This window comes from Oenanthe melanoleuca, chromosome 1A (assembly GCF_029582105.1).
Source record: "Oenanthe melanoleuca isolate GR-GAL-2019-014 chromosome 1A, OMel1.0, whole genome shotgun sequence".
Classification (NCBI taxonomy): Eukaryota; Metazoa; Chordata; class Aves; order Passeriformes; family Muscicapidae; genus Oenanthe; species Oenanthe melanoleuca.
Window position 1 is genome coordinate 57203264 of NC_079334.1, and position 16439 is coordinate 57219702.

Below are 16439 nucleotides of genomic sequence, written 5' to 3' on the forward strand. Positions count from 1 at the left end.
CTCTTAAAACTGGCAGGCAGGGATATTTCATACTGGGGAAACTACTATGAATGGGAATTAAAAATCATGCTGATAGAAATGATACGGAGCAAAATCAACATACTGAATTCTATGTGTCTTAGAACTTCCAGGATGCTCCTGGGACACTGCAGTTGCTAGTGTAGACCTAATTGATGGGAGGGAATTGTAATTTCAAAGCATTATTAGGTCTGAAGCCTGTGGGCTGTAGCCAAGTCTATTCTGCTTCTAGGAGTTACAGTGCAGGGTCTTCTGATTTTTTATTTTTATTTTTTCTCTAGAACAGGCAAGCTCTTCTTCTACACTTCCCACAGATTGTGTGCTACAAATATTAGTGGCCTTATAATGCAGCTGTTAGTTAAATTACTTTGTCTTGTCTTCTGTTTCAGTGGTATGACTAATTATTAATCCTGTTCTTAATCCTTAGGTAAATTGAAGTCGTAAACAGTAACCAAGGAGAAGAGCAGCTACCTAAATTTTGCCTTGTAGCCTAAGTGTTTCTGCTTAAAGGAAGGAGAAAAACTTGGCATTGGACCTATTTTAACCTCATCATACAGTGAGCAAAGCAGGTTGATCGTTTTGAAGGGTATGATACCTTTTGTCTGTTTGCTTAAACATGCCCTTTAATTTCAGTAATGTAATGACGCTGAGATGGGCTATAGAACTGTTCACTCATTTAAAACAAACCTCATTAATATGTGTAAAACATCTGTTCTCTTTTTAGAAATAGCATGTTGCAGTCTTGGATCACATTTCAAATTGGAAGCCTTTAAGGAATGTCTGAAGTAACAGTTTATGTAGTGGGGTTTTCTTACATGGTGCAAGAATGAATATTGTCTTGGTATTGCTATTATCCTTCTGCATCATCAGTCCCTACTATAGAAATAGATCAGCAAAGGGGAGAGAAAAAACTGAACTGGGTGTCCCAAAAAAGCAGGTCCAGTAGATCTTTTTTTCTTTGTGTGTTTGTAAGATTCTTGGTTGAATCTGAATTTTTGGATGTGCCTAGGTGCCACTGGAGTGAAGGAGAGGGTTTTTTATTACTAAGCAACACTTGTACTGTAGTTCATAAGCTGAAATCTTGCTCTGTTTATCATGTAATAAATAAAGATGAGATGTTTCATTAAGCTCATTCACTTTTCTGTTATGTGAGTCTAATGTAATCATTTATTTAAATATGTATTTTTGAGTCCCTTTAAGCAGTAGCATGTCTGACATGTGATACCTTTTGAAACTCCTTTAGTTTTGATTCTCAACTGGAAGTGTTTCAATGGGGACTCCTGGTCTTTCTGGCTCTTCCAAGGAAAAATAATTGAATATATTCTTCTGTAAATAGCGAGTATGTACACAGTATATACCCAAGGTCCATTTAGCCTGTTTAGCTGTTTTTCAACACAGAGAATCTGAAACAGTGAAAGCATGAAGTAGTACCAGTATATGTGAATGTCTGTTCTTATGATTACCAGTGGCCAAAGCAAAGGATGATGGAGGCCTCTGCCTGTAACTGCAGCTCTTTAGAGGCGTAAGTAAAACCAAGAAGTGTATTCCTGATGTTGACTAGAGAACAGTTGCTGGAAAAATATTTTTATCAGCATTTGTAGGTTTTCTAAGCTGTTGTTCACTTAGTGTTTGAAAAAAGGAACTGAAAAAAGCTTGAATTTGAATGTATCATTAGTGGAGGGGTTGCCCCTAACTGCAGCAACAAGGTGGACTGTAAGAAGGGAACCTGACTGAAATCTTCATTGGAAAATAAGCAGGCCTAACCTGTAGTTCTTGAATGGTGTACAGCTTTCGAGTAGTTCAAGGCTATGTATGTCTGTAGTCTGCTGATTATAGAAATTATGAAAACAGGCATTGTATGCAACTATGGAATTCTGAAAGACCAGTTTAGAGGGGATCTACATGTGAGTAACATCCTTATTTCAAGCACTTATGCTGCATCCTCCATGACATGATTCCTAGCTGTTGTGCAGCACGAAAGCCTAGCCTCTTTCCATTCATCCTCTGGAGCTCATGGAGGGAAACACAGATTGGGCTTGTATTTAACTATAACTTCCTTCCCTTTGGGAACTCATGTCTGAGCTACTACGGATTTCTGGCCATGTGGTATTCTTTGGTTTCCTGCACATATGTGAAATTTGAGTAAGCTTTGGAGTCTCAGGGTGGAGAGAGTAACTGGAGACTTTCTTTCTGTGGAAGGAGAAGGTCATTCCATGGTTGTCTCCTTCCCCAACTTTCCGCATGTGTACAGCTAGGTATACTCTGTATGTCATGGTCAGCTGGTAGTATGTATGAGCTGACAATATAGCATTAAAGATTTATTTAAGCTTTCTTATTTTCAAACTTAAGGACTCTTTCAAACCTTCAAGTGGTTTTGCTGTATCTGACTGAAATCATTATTTTTAAATGTCAAAAGAAAATACTGGACTGAAGGCTCAAAGAATGACAGTTTTATGTCTAAATTTTCACCTGCCAGACAGACTTTTCCAAAATCAGCTTGTAGGTTTTCCATGCAGTGAGAACAGACTGTGAGAAGTACATAAAGAAATTATGGAAACTGGCTAAAGAATGAGGGATTGCAGTACAGAAAGGAAGGTGCATTTCTTTAACTAGATTTGTATTTTAAGTAGAATTTGGTTTGGAACTAGTTGTTCATGCCTGGTCTTTTGTAGCTTTTTGAAAGGGAGGCATTTCTAACAACCAAATCAATTGCCTTTTTAAATGCGGGAGAACTGGAGTAAGGAAGCCTGTGAGCATGCATGCCTCCAAAATTCTGCTAATGTTCTTTCACTTAAGTTTGTCTGAATACCACAATCAGTCTTGTGTTTTACAGATTACTAGGAATTTAGTTTCCATGTTTATAGATGTTTTCTACCCATTTTCTGATGTGTGCAGTGTTTTTCCTAGCAATTTTCTCATGTAGTTTGACTTCATTTTTTTTCCCACAACATGGTACTCAACTTTATTATTGAGGTGTTTATTTCCTTAGCCTTCTAATGTGAAAGAGAAACTGCAAAACCTGTGGAGTTTTCAAGACAGAGCAAGAGGTGCTTGGAGAGGGGAAATTAGTGTTCAAGTTCACAAATCAAATCAAAATAGGCTTGTAGTTACAGCTTAACTGACTGGCAGGAAAAAAAGCTGTAGTTTAAGGACACAGCTGGCAACAGGCTCATGTCTACCCCCAGAAAAAGTAAACTTTTCTGCCAGAATCTCCAGATTTGTTTGGATAATGATAAAAAGATACTGGGCAAAATGCAAGAGTTCTATGACTGTTTGTTCGGAGTATAAATATTTCAGGCTTTGAGTGCTTGTGTGGCTTAAACGTTGCAGAAAGACTCGGTTATTTTTAGGTTAGGGGTGCAGGAAGAGTACTTGTTTCCTGTTTTCCCCTCCCCCAGGAACCTTGGGTACGTTAATGAGGAAAAGAAATATAGCAAGCCCTGAGTTGGTTTACCAGTTCCAATTGAACAAGGTCAGTACATTTCCTGACCTGCTTTGTGGAGGGGGTGGTTCAGCCTCTTTGACAGTATTCTCCCTTTTGAACCAACACAAAGGCATCGAGAGTTTCAACTGAAACAAGTCCGCAGTTTACTTGATTAGTTACATGTGAATAGTCTCCAAAACAGCGACTACTAAAGCTTGTAACTAGAATTAGTTGTCTTGTTGCTGGTATGTGAACTTTGATGCTATGCACAGGCATGACTAACTTCAGAAATTGGTGATACTGTATACTTCAGTTCCTCTTAGCTATTGTAACATTTAATATATTTGGGTAATAACCATCTTTACATCAACTGTTTTTTCTCTTGTATGCAGCTACAAATTCATCCTACTTGTAGGTGTTGGTACATATCCATGCTATAAAACAAAAGGAATGTGGTAACTTGGTAACAGTACTTGTCCAGTTCAAAACTGCTTCATTTGACAGTTCATGGGTTTTTTGTAACTTTGATCCATAGAGGCAAAAAGAAAGCTGTAGCTTGTCTAGGATTTTTTCCCTAAGGGGGAGAGGCAAAAAGTGCATATGGTCCTTGTTACTGTAAAAATTGTGTAAGACAATGTAATAGCTTCTTTTCCTGTTGTATGAGTATTCGCAGTACACAGGTGTTAACTTTGGGAGGAAAAGTGTCTGGGCCTATTGTATGAATCTCGTTATATTTGCCATCAGTGTGCACATACACTTCATAAAAGTGATCACTCTTCCTGACAAAAAACAGTCTGCAGCACTCTACCTGGAAGTACAGAGCACTATGACACTATGAAATGTTCTTGGCACTATGAAGCGTGTGCAGAACAGGCTTAGAATCACTCAGGCAAGAAGCAGAAATATACTAGCTTTGGCATGCAGAAGTGTCCCCATGTGTGGAGCCAGCCTAGAAACAGCAGGCTTGTCCTAGCATGCTCCTCCAGCAGCTACACAGAAATGTAGCTTCACTACTATGCAGAGCTGTGCCTTTTCTTCAGTGCGTGTTTTGCACTTATGTAACCATGGTGGTTATGATGTCTTTGAGGATAGGGTTTTGTTTTTAAAGATGTTAGAAAACTGAACAGTTCTTGCTTGATCCTTCCTGCTGAAGCAAAATTTTGTGCTGGTATTAGCTGCCTTTGGAAACAAACTGTATGAGAGGATACTGAGAGTGCAATTTTTAATATCTTGAATTTTGGAGAAAATTGAGTGTCTGCTTACAGAGACTTGCAACCTCTCACATCGCTAATTAGGCACAAGCAGTCAAATCTTAATCTGATGTTCAAATTACACTTTTTCAGTTAAAAAGACATAGTAGAGGGTTTACTTGACTAGTGAGAACGTTAAGCAATTCCAGTTGGCTTCAAATATATTTTTAATTTGCAGATGAAAAATCAAAAATTTTGCTGCTGGTTAAACTTTTGTCAGTAGTTCTATGGATTTGTACAGTTTGCTCTGCCGGGATTCCCATTTTCTAACAGTTTTATTTAATACAAAATTAATAATAAAATTGTGTGAACACTTAGCTAGTTAAATATTGGTAGGAGTATCCCTATCAAAAGATGAAAAGAAGCCTTTGTTATTAAACAGTATATAAATATAAGCCGAAGTGGTGAATCACATGAGGATGGGTTAAGTCAGCATCCCCTGCTTTATGACAGTAGGGTCTGCACACTGCAGCCAAGTTCTTTGAGGGTATTGAAGGGTCTGAACATAAGCAGGGCTGGTGCCTTCTCCTGTTGTTCTTGATGAAGTTGTAGATAGCAGAATTGAGAAGATGAATCATGCTTCAGTTCTTGGTTTGATGCTTTAGAATAATAAAGCCTTTTGCTGCTTATTTGAGAACTCGCAAAAAAACTTGTCCAAGTTGTGAACCTTTCATGGGAAAAGAGTAGGGGGAGGGAGGTGTGGTTTAAAGAAGCTTGTGTTTCAAAATAAGCCTTTCACAATTCCTGCTTCTGGTCATATTGTACATACTCCACATGTTTGAAACAGATGTGACTTAGCCAGGTGTATTGTAGCCTGTTGGCATGTATCCTTTGGAGGCTGAGAATAACATTATCTAGATATGGAAGAGTGGGATAAATTCTTTATATAATGGTCACCCTGAGCTGCTCTAATCTGTATGAGCATGTGTTACTGGTAGTTGCCTCTAACTGCACCGACATCTGAGAAGAAGGGAAAGAAGAAAGCACATGGTTATAGCTTTCTGGTGGTATCTGGTTAAAAGTATCATTAACAGGATGCACATGGTAGATTGATATATAATACACACAGTAGGACTAAACGGGGTACATGAAGATGAAATTAGGAATTTCCAGTTAGGGAGGTGGAACTGAAAGCTAGGGGAAAGGGGCTGGGGAAATAGATGAGGTGAGATGGTATCGAGAAGAAAAGTTTTATGAGCTAATCCAAGAGTAAGAGAAGTGCCTGTGGTGAAGGGAGCCATTTTTAGAAATAGTGAAAGAACAGGAAGCCTTACATGAGAACCTGCTGAAAGTTAATGTCTGTTAGCTAATGATACCTGTCATCAGGGAGTCAGTGCAGAAGCCTGGAATCATGAGATGGCCAAAAACAGCACTGAGACAGCTGGTGGGGTTTTCAGCTTGGCCTGTGAGCTGGAGGAGGAGTCATGGAGCTGTTGTAGGTGGTTGGAAAAAAGACTGTAACTACTTGGGTAGTAACCCAGCTAAGTAAAAGGTGGTTAGCAGTAGAGCCATGTTCATCAAGGTGACTGGAGTTCAGCTTAGCCTTCAAACACTGCTTCTTGATGAGCCTGAACTAGGAAGTGTTGCGTTGGGGCAATTGTGGATGCCATTGGCATTCATGGCTTGAGATGTTCTCCTTAGTTGCTCTATGGGCTGTTCTGATATCACACTGTAGTGCTCCATCACCTCAGTTGTTGATCATTTGTGGGACTATGCTGTTAGCAAAGGACTGATGTGTTTGATAGTGAGATCACTTCCTCCTACTCTTGCATTTAGTTTCTGAGTTGGGGCTGACTGTGGACCTAAGATTAGTCAAAATAGAGGCAGAGATGTTGTATGACGTGAAACAGAATCCCTCTAGTGCCATACTGCTGCAGAAATACCTCTCTCCTTTTCTCACTCTTTAACCACGCGAGTGGATTTCCAAAGCTTATCAGTAACTCATGTCACGGGCACAGTTAACTAGAAACTATTGGCTTGAGGAGAAGGCAGAGATGGGGCAAAGTCTTGTTAAAGGTATGTTGTTAAATATTACCATGAGATGCTTTCAGCTGTAGTTTCGTTGTTAAATTTTCACAATTTAACAAAACTATTGCTACAGGAAATGAAGTAGGGATCTTTTACTGATAATATGACAAGAAATAAATTAGGTGACAGTATGCAGCCTATAATTTCAAGCTATAAAACAAGGATGTCCAGTGGCCCAGGCAGTCTGTTCTAACTTTCCTCAACTTTCCCCTGCTTGTTTTCATAATGCTGCAAAACAGCAGATGAGTGGAACTGGATTTTCTGCAAATGTGTGTATTCTGAGCATCAAACACTTTTCATTTTATTTCATGGATTAAAACTATGCAATAAAATGAGCTTAATGACAGAGCAAGTCCTGCTTTTTCACAGAGCTTTTTCTCCTACCCTCCCTATGCCTTTCCATGGTAACTCTGGAACCTCATGAGTTACTAGTAATTCTGGCAGAGGCTCATGTTTACAACTCAGTCTGTTTTTTGAATACAGGCTTCAGTCTTCTCTAGCAAATTAAAACCAGATGGGAACAGCAGGGAGCAGAATGGAATTTATTTCTCTTATGTGGCTTGTGATGTTAACAAAACTCTTTGGGTATTTTTGTTATTTTGCCTAGAAAATGGCTTGTACCTTCTTTCTCTCCAGTCTCTGTAATGTGGAAGCCTACAGCACTTACTCCAGCACTCTGAATATCTTCACTGAGATGTGTTACTTTACTTCCACTGCAGTGACAGTCTGTGGTATAATTCTGTTACATTTTTTGTGGGGTGTTTTGGTTTTTGTTTTCAAGTAAAAGGATAAAAACTAGTTAATCCATCCAGAAGTGTTTTTTCTGCTGTTCTTGCACAGCTGATGGAGGTGAAATGCAATTGTTTTGCAACATTTAACAAGCCTTTCTCTTTTCTCAAGCTACCCTAGGTGAAAGTACACTGAAGGAAGACTTGCTGAAATCTGAAGAGGGAGACAGGCTCAGTCACTCAAACTCCAGTGGTTCCAGAATCTGTAATACAGACAGGATAAGGATTTTTTTCTCTGCAGTTAGTGCTGTACTTCTTTTGCTGGTTTCTCAGGGGAAAAGATTCAACATGTTGAATCACAGGGATGTTACTTCCTGCTGGGTTTTGGGATTTCCTTGTAGCTCTCCCCTCCATGGCTGCAGGAGCTGTTTTTGCATAGTGCATGTTCTAAGGCAGGAACTTGCTGGAGATGAAGACAGAAGCCAACCAGTTCTGTGCTGAATGTGATAGTTTCTGACTCAAATTGTGTGGTAATTGTCAAAATATCATAGGGTGTAGTAGGAAATTGCTGTGTCAAACATGGCTGAGGATTTATTCCTTCATAATTTTCCTAAATGAGTATAATATGCTAATCTGAATTAACATACAAAAATGGGGGGAAAGATTGCTTGATGTATTTTAGCCACTTGAAACCTGATTGTGTGCAAAAACAAATTTCAGCGTGTTGGAGTATTCATGGGTTTCTTTCCCCCCACTTGCTCAATCTTAACTCCCATTCTTCCTGATTTCCACAAAAAGAAAGAAAAACTACTTGCTATAGCTTCAAAAATATTAACAAAAAATTGTAAGCACTGGAAATATGATAGAGCTTCAGATTACTATCAGTTTCACTAGGAATTAAAAACATGTAATCCTGGAAGTTATGGTAGTAAATTGATATCAAGTATTTTGTCATTCATACCTGCTTCATACAACTGGCTTTCCTTGTAGAAGAGAAGTATTCCTAGCAGTTTGTTACAGTACTGAGTTTCAGTGTCCAGTATAAGATTGGCATGTTTACTGTGAAGACAGACTTTGAGAATTCACATCAACTCTTCTTTTTCAGCAGTTGTTCTTGGTAAACCAGGTCTTGCAGCTCCAAGAGGCAAACAGGAAAGGGATGGAGGAGTGGTGGTCAAATTCTTAGGCAGATCAACTCAAGTTGGAGTTAAGCTGTCTAGATGTGGAATAGTATCAAACAGTGCAAAGGTCCTGTATCCTCTTTTTATAAAATTGACTTCAGATCTGCTGTCTTTGCCCTGCAGTGCTAGCAGAGAGTTCTGGACGAAGCCATTTCTCTTGAGTTTTAACATCTGCTGTGTGTTGTCCAGTCCTTGTTCAGCAAACAGTTCCTTTTGATGGACTGTCCTCTGGTGCTGTTTGGAGCAAAGGGAAAGAGTTGATCACTAGATGAGTATCTGAAATATGGGACTTCAAAGGACTGCCTGAAGTTGTTGAACCTAGTGACTTAGAACATCTAGAAAAGCCACTTCACAGGATGATCCTTCCCAGCACATTCCACGATGATGTTTCCAGTGCCTTTGAGTTTTTTTCTCTGGGCTCTGGTGATCGCAGGATGTGAACTGGCACCTATAGCACTATCAGAAGTGCAACTTCTGACATAATTTTAAATAAGTGAATCTTCCATCCCTAGATGTAGTTCTTGCTGGATTAAAAAAGGCTATATATTTTAATTAGGTATGGTTGTGTGCCTAATTTGACATAAAAAATGCTTGCAAAAATATTAATGAAAATTTTCCTTAATGGTAAATGACAGATGTGTAAACACTACTATTAGACTCTGTATGTGTGTGTTACTGACTGTTTGTTAAAGGAAAAGCATTTTTTCAGAGTGTGGTTTTTGGACTTCCAGACAGATTACACAAACTCAAGGAGGCCCAGCCCACATCCTGTGTAGAAAACCAGCTCACAGAAATGCTCATTGTTCTTCAGGGTTATAAGTCACTTTATTTTATGCCTCCCTTCTATTTCAAAATATTGTATGGAAAATACTAATGCAAAGGAACCACAACAGCTTAACAAGTGCTTGGTCCTGCCAGGTACTGAGTAGTTGCTCTTACCAGAAGGCTGGGGGACTGGGATTAAAACCTTAGGCTCCCTGACTAGAGAACAAAGAGTTTGTGTTGGTAAAAGTAGCTGAGAGTATTTATCAGGTAAGTAAATAAATTGATAACTGACATACTTTCAATCTGAGAATCATTTCTGCAGCAATGCCAGTATTTACTATCTCAGAGTGGGAGTTACAGAATGTGAAATTTCCTTCAAGCAGGGTGAATTCCCCCTGACACTGGTTCACCTCTGCTCAGTCTTTACTGCAGAAAGAGAGAATGTGGGGTACCTGATACCCTACCAGAAAGTGGTTAGTGTTTCTGAATCTCTACCCATGCTTATTGCTGAGTTATTCCACCTGCATGCTAATGGACCTATCCATCAAGGGAGCTATCAAGTAAAAAATGCTGAAACCTGTTCACTCTTCCCTTTTTTGAACCTACATTATCATCTTGGAGGTTATTTTATAAAAATTAGGTGCTTTCATTTTTCACTTTTAAACAGGGGAAGTGTTCCAGTGTTAATTTTAAACTCACTGTATTGTTTTTCTTCAAAAAAGCGACATCCTATGTTTTGCTAGAGTTCAGTACTCATTTAAGACTAAAATATTTGTTATGATAATACAGATGTAGCTAAGCAGAAGGCTGCCATGGGAGTGTTTGAGGTTGTGTCCTGCCTTTCTACAGTCGTCTGAAAGGAATCATTTCCCTTTAGTTTCTGCCAGTCTCCTGACTGTGCAGAATTCCCAAAACATGTGGCCCATAAAATAGGATTATAGGGAAGGCATTCAAGTAAACAGGAGTTCCCTCGGGATGAGATTTGCTTTTTCATGCGGAGCTCCTCTGTGCTGTAGCCTGGCACTGGAATGAATTCTCTTCTTGGTGACACCAAGAGATCACCCAGGCCACCCTCATGTTTTGGGGATAGTCTTCTCCTGGCTGGCACAATAAAGTCCCGCTTTGCAGTGTTTTTGAAGGACACACCCAATTGCAAGTTTTTTTGTGTCTCTTCAGTGTGTCTGTGTAACAATAAATGACAAGTCTCATGATGTGGCTGTAGCTGCCAGAAATCTGCAGTGAACCTACAGCTGTATCAGTCATTAATTGTACAATGTTGCTGAAGTGGCTCAATGCTTTTTTGAGTTGTGTTCAAGGGTAAGTAGCTGCTTAAAGATAAAAACCTTTGTGCTTCTATGAGCACACAGTTACACTGGGGGATAATAGTGCATTTCTGTGATTGCATGGTTCTGTTCAGCCTGTTCTGTTGAAAGTATACAACTTGGGCAGGCTCAGTCTGCAGTTTGAGTACTTTTGGGTTCTTTGTTGAGACTAAGTTGTATTGGTCTCAGCAGGGAACATTTCCAGACCTGTTCTTCATCTGTCCTGGCCTAAATAACTCAGACTGTCATTGCTGCTCCACAGGATGATGCTGTGTGGGATATCAGGGCACAAAGTCTTCAGACTTGTGTTCATTTCGCTGTAGCCATGTTTCATATTTTGAAAGAACTTGCCACAAATGGATGTTGTCCTTCTAATTCTCCAGTGGCTGCTAGTCACCAGGAAAACGATCTAGTCAGTAGTGTTCCCTTTATCACAGACTCATAGAATGGTCTGGATTGAAAGGGATTTTAAAGAGCATCTAATTCAACCCTCTTGCCATGGACAGGGACACCTTCCCCTAGGCCACATTACTCAGGGCCCCATCCAGCCTGCCCTTGCACACTTCCAGAGATGGGACATCTGCAGCTTCTCTGGACAGTCTTTTCTAGTGTTTCACCACTCACAGTAAATAAAGTATTTCTTCCTGATATCTAATTAAACCTGCCCTCTTTCAGATTGAAGCCATTCCCCCTTGTCCTTATCACTACATGTGCTTGTAGGAAGTCCCTCTCTGGTTTTTCTGTAGGGTCCCTTTGTGTACTGGAAAGCTCCTTATTGCTAGTAGCAAGGCTTAAGATGTTGGGGGCCTTGGCTTGGCTTCCTGGAGATGCTGCTCTGTCCCACAGCATGGCTGCTTTTGTGCAGGGGAAAGCTGCAGTTGCAAATACTACCCTTAAAAAGGCAGGAATTCCTAAATTCCCTTAGGTGACTGTGTTGCAGACATGGCCTGTGTTTGCCATGTCCTTGATGTGCTATTGGGCATTAGTGAGGAATATGATAAGAGATCCTGGCAGGTTGGAAGCCTGCCCTCTGCATTTGTTCAGCACAGCCTTATTTGTACTGACTGCCTTTCTTTAGAAGTGACTCTGAACAGAAACAGTTAAACCTCTTGTAATTGTGAAGCTTTGAATCAATACCAGCAGTGAGAATTTTCAGTTATCTGAAGAAATGTATATCAGAAATTCTCGGTTTTTATTTCTGCACCTAGTACAAAGAAGTAGAACAGCCCTGGGAACAGGCAAGACAACCCAGTTCCTGCCACTGTCAAAAGCAGCAAATCCATTCATTTGTGTACCTCCTGTTGTAACCAAAGCAAAGAATTACTTGCTATGGGTTTTAAATCAGGAGTCACTATTATTTCACGTTTGGTTTCTTTTGAAAGCCTTTACAATGGGGAGCATGCTTACAAAATTAAGAGGGGTAAATTTAGGGCCTCTATCTCACACCACAGGTGACTGCACTCAGGAATAATGTCATTGTCACAGCTGAACACAGCTTTTGTTGCTAGAGGGTCACATTCTCTGCCCTCATCTATAGAGGGGGTATAAATGAGAGAGAGGCTGACTTAATTTGGTGGCAGAGTGTTGGTAAGAGTAGTGGTTATTTGAAGACTGCGTAATCCTATTTAAGTTGGGATTTTTTTTTGGAAATCTGATTTATGGGTATATTTTGTACAGGAGCCCATTTAAGAGCTAGGTCTGAATAAATCTGTCATTTGCTACATCTGTATTGGTATTTTCATAGTATTTCAACTGTATGAGAGTTAAACAGAATTATTAAATAAAATGCTCTGAAGGTCAAGAAGATTAATTAATGTTTTTAATACCTGCAGGTTTTAGGAAAATGATGCTGAATTATGAGGGGAAATACCAACTTATTTAATAACTGTATTTTTCTAATAAATATAGATAATATAGCTGTAACTGCAGGGAACTGAAAATGTCATGTGAATAACAGTAGCTCCTGCTTGTATTTCATTTAATTTCTGTGTGGGATTGTTTGTATTGTAGAAAATGGCAGTTTATGAACAAGCTCTTGAGGGGAATGATACGTTGCTAAGGCTGCAATATTTTCTATTATACTGTACAGATTCTGTATCGTAACCAAAAGGATTTGTGAGCTTCCTTCTCTTTGCAGTCCACCTGCTTACCAGTGCTGTCAGGAAGGTTTAGTTTAGCAGGAGAAACCTCACTTACCTTGCCGTGTTAGCTTGATTCCGGTGTGGCTCTGTGAGTGGCTTGTTGCAGAGTCAAGTAGGTGCCAGTGCAAGGGAAGCAGGAGGGAGAGTCTGCTGTTTTGGCAGCAGTTGGCAATCAGATTGGCTTTATGGTTTCATGAAATCCTGTCTGTAAGTTATGGCCACATCTGTAACTATCTGGAAAGCCATGGCTGTTGAAGGCTTTGCTTCCCTGCTGCCAAGTGCCACCCCTCTCCTGAGCACTGCCACTGTTCGTCAGCTGCTTGACAAAAAGGCAGGTAAGGGGCACAAACATGGCTGTCTGTGAGTTTCTAGGATCTGGCTAGAAATTTCTAGGACTGATGGAGAGAGAACTGCTTAACACATCAGGTTCAGATGGGCCTGTGTGTTCACATTACAAGATGGAATAGGTGACTCTTGGGTGGCATTAGCTCAGACCTGGGCAGCTGCTATTTTCTGGAAGATAAAGGAATCCACACAGCAGAAAGACAGATGCAAGAATGGCTTACCAAGGCAGTTGGTAATGCACTAGTATACCATGGGGGAAAAAAGAGGAAGGGGAGATTTAGAAATCCCAGCCAGTTTATCTGGATCATTAGACTGGTGTCAAAGTACTGAAATATGTGGACTGGCGTAAGACAGTAAAAGGTCACCATCATCTCGGGGAAAAAAGGGCCCCAAGCAGTGTCTCTCCAAGGACCTGGTTTTCTACTATCTACTGTTACAAGTGACACTAGAGATTACTAAAACTGGAAGAAATTAGATGAACCAAACCCTTTTCTTGTTTTCTGGTTAGCGCCATTGTTAGCATTCTTGGCAGAACTTCACAGACACTTTGCGTGGTTTTTCCGCTTGGTTGCACTTCCTGTCTCATTTATTGGCATCATGATGTCATTCTCACACACCACTGGGGAGGAGCACAGTGGTGTGCTCTGCCCCAGCTCTGCAAGAAAGGCTTTCTTGTGCCCTTACAAGAAGACATATTTCCTGCTCTGGTGGCTAAAATCCAAATGGAAGGTCCTTTTTTTGAGCCTCTCCTGGATGGAAGTGGGAAGCAGAGCAGGAGGAAGAGGCAGCAGGAGAAGTGCCATGTCCTGCCATCTTCAGTAGGAAGCTGTATGCACCTGGAGCCTGCATAGCTCTGTGTGTGCCTCCAGAGCTTGTTGGAGCTGCAGAAGAGAAGGCAAGGGTAGGGAATATGCTTTCCCTAAGCAAACTGCAGTGAAAAGCAGGAATGGGAGCTTCAAACACGTCCCTGCTCTTCCGGCCAGGCAGCCCTGCTCACTGAGACAGTCCTATTTCCCAGTGCTCTTTTATAGACCAGAAGAGCAGCAGGGTTTGTTTCTCTGGTTCTTCTGCCTGTCCCAAGAAGGCAGCATGGATGGAGCAGCTTGTCCTTGGGGATGTTGCTGCAGGAGAGGGAGGAGTGGCATCAAGAGGGGGAGCAGGTGGCCCTACAACCCTGGGGAGCAGCCTGGGCCTGCTGCTTGGTGAGGTCTGTACCTGTGCACTGGCCAGGTTGTGCTGTGCAAGCTGCAATTATGCAGGGAGCTTTAAAGTGGTAGAAATCAGTGTGTTAAAATGAACTTGGGAAAACTTAAATCTGGCTCAAAGGGCCTCTTCCAGCATGAGTCATCTGCAGCTGTGGAGAAGCCCTGGGCAGAGCTTTCCTCCCCATTGCTGAATGGAGCTGTCAGAGTGCTCGGAGCCAGGGCAGGGAGAAAAAATACCCCAGTTCATTTCCTAACAAGGTATGCAGGGGAGAATTCCTCGGGGGCACAGCTGGGGGTTTGTGGATCTGTGTTTTTCAGTCCCTCAGCTCCACATAAGAACGTTGAGCAGCTTGAAACACCCTGAGCCCATCCCCAGGAAGCAGACAATGGTGTTGATATGCCTGTTGCTACAGAGGAAGTGGCTTCTGTTATAACCAACAAGCAATCTGCCAAAGTCCATGGTTTGGCTGGTTGCCAGAATAAATTTGACATAAAATTACTTTGCCTCTTTGGCTTTTGTCTTGATGTCTGGAGATGTTTCTCTTGCTTCCTAACATTTAAATCTCACGTATGGCAGGATTTCCACCCACTCACACCCTCCCTCCGCCCTCAAAAAAAAAAAAAAAGACTGAAATTATTCATAGAGAATCCAGTCTTTATTTAATAGATGATGAAAATATTCTTAAATGCTTTCAGGATGGTAGTAAAACTGAAGCTAAACTATATGTAGCTATGATGTTGCTCAGAATTTTGTCATGCCGTTGGAAATACGACATCATTGCAGAAAAGAGTCTGTGGAAGTTGGACTTGAGATGTTGGAGCATCAGGCGCCCTCTTGTGCTGTTTCTCTGGGAGCAGCATAAAGTGAGCAGCTTCCTGGGAGCAGAGGCTGAGCCAAGTTCAACCTTGGTTTTAGTTTTATTTGGGGGGTAACTGGTATGTCCTTTGGCACCTAATTGTGATCCGTGGTTCTGATGTGTAGGAGTTGGTGGATCCACAAACTTAACTCTGGCTATACAGTGTGACCATTCAAAATGAAGCTTTGAACAGAAAAAAGAGACTTATCTTCCAAAAGACAAAAATCTTTAGATTCACACGAAAGTAGCAATGTCTGCTAAGTACAAAATTTCTCTGATGGGCAAGATTTTAAGTTGAATTTCAAACTTCACTGATTGTTAATGATCTGATGCAAGTTTAGATTTTGTTAGTTTGTTCGTTTAGATTGTGCTGTATGTTTATAATCATTCACCTCTTTGGGCTGTAATACTATCAGGAAAATGTTCTGCATCTGCTTGGAAGTCAGTTGTGGTCAAATAGTTGTTCAGATTGCTCACTGCAACTGTCTGAAAATACCATATTTCTCCAGGTACCAGACCGTAAGCAGAAGTACACACTCCAGAGTAAATGAAGTACATCAGTTTGCAAAGTTAACTAAACAGCTATGTCAGATCTGAAAATGGGTCTTTGCTGACTTAATGCCTAAAGAAATATGTTCTACTCTCTTTTGACATGTAGAACTCAAAAGTCATTCAAAGGACACAAATATTATCATTTTTCTGGCCTGATGCACAGTCTCAAACTTACTGGTGCCTCCAGGATGCAAACACAACTAAGCATAAAGTGCCTTGCCAGCACTTTTTTGGCTCTCCAAAGACTAAAGATGTTGCTTATTTCAGGCTTATTGACCCAGAGCAGTTCTAGAGTGGGATACCTGCCATTCTGTGACAACATTTATAGCAGAATAGTAGTTTCTATAAAGTTTCTCTCTGCATGAAAGCTCCTGAGGATTATGACCATTTCACAGAGCAGCAGTTAGAATAGAAAAGGAGAATGATTGTGCTGGGTCTGGCTGAGATCCATTTATCTGATACTGATCCTGTCTGCAGCAGACATGATAAGCAGGTGCCTTGATAAAAGCCTGAGAGAGCAGGTATAAATGCTGCTTCTTGGACTGCTGTCCCAGCTTCTAATAGTTTTCATGTCCTGAGTTGAATGTGGAGTTTGTGCATTTAGCAAACCTTGATAGATTTAA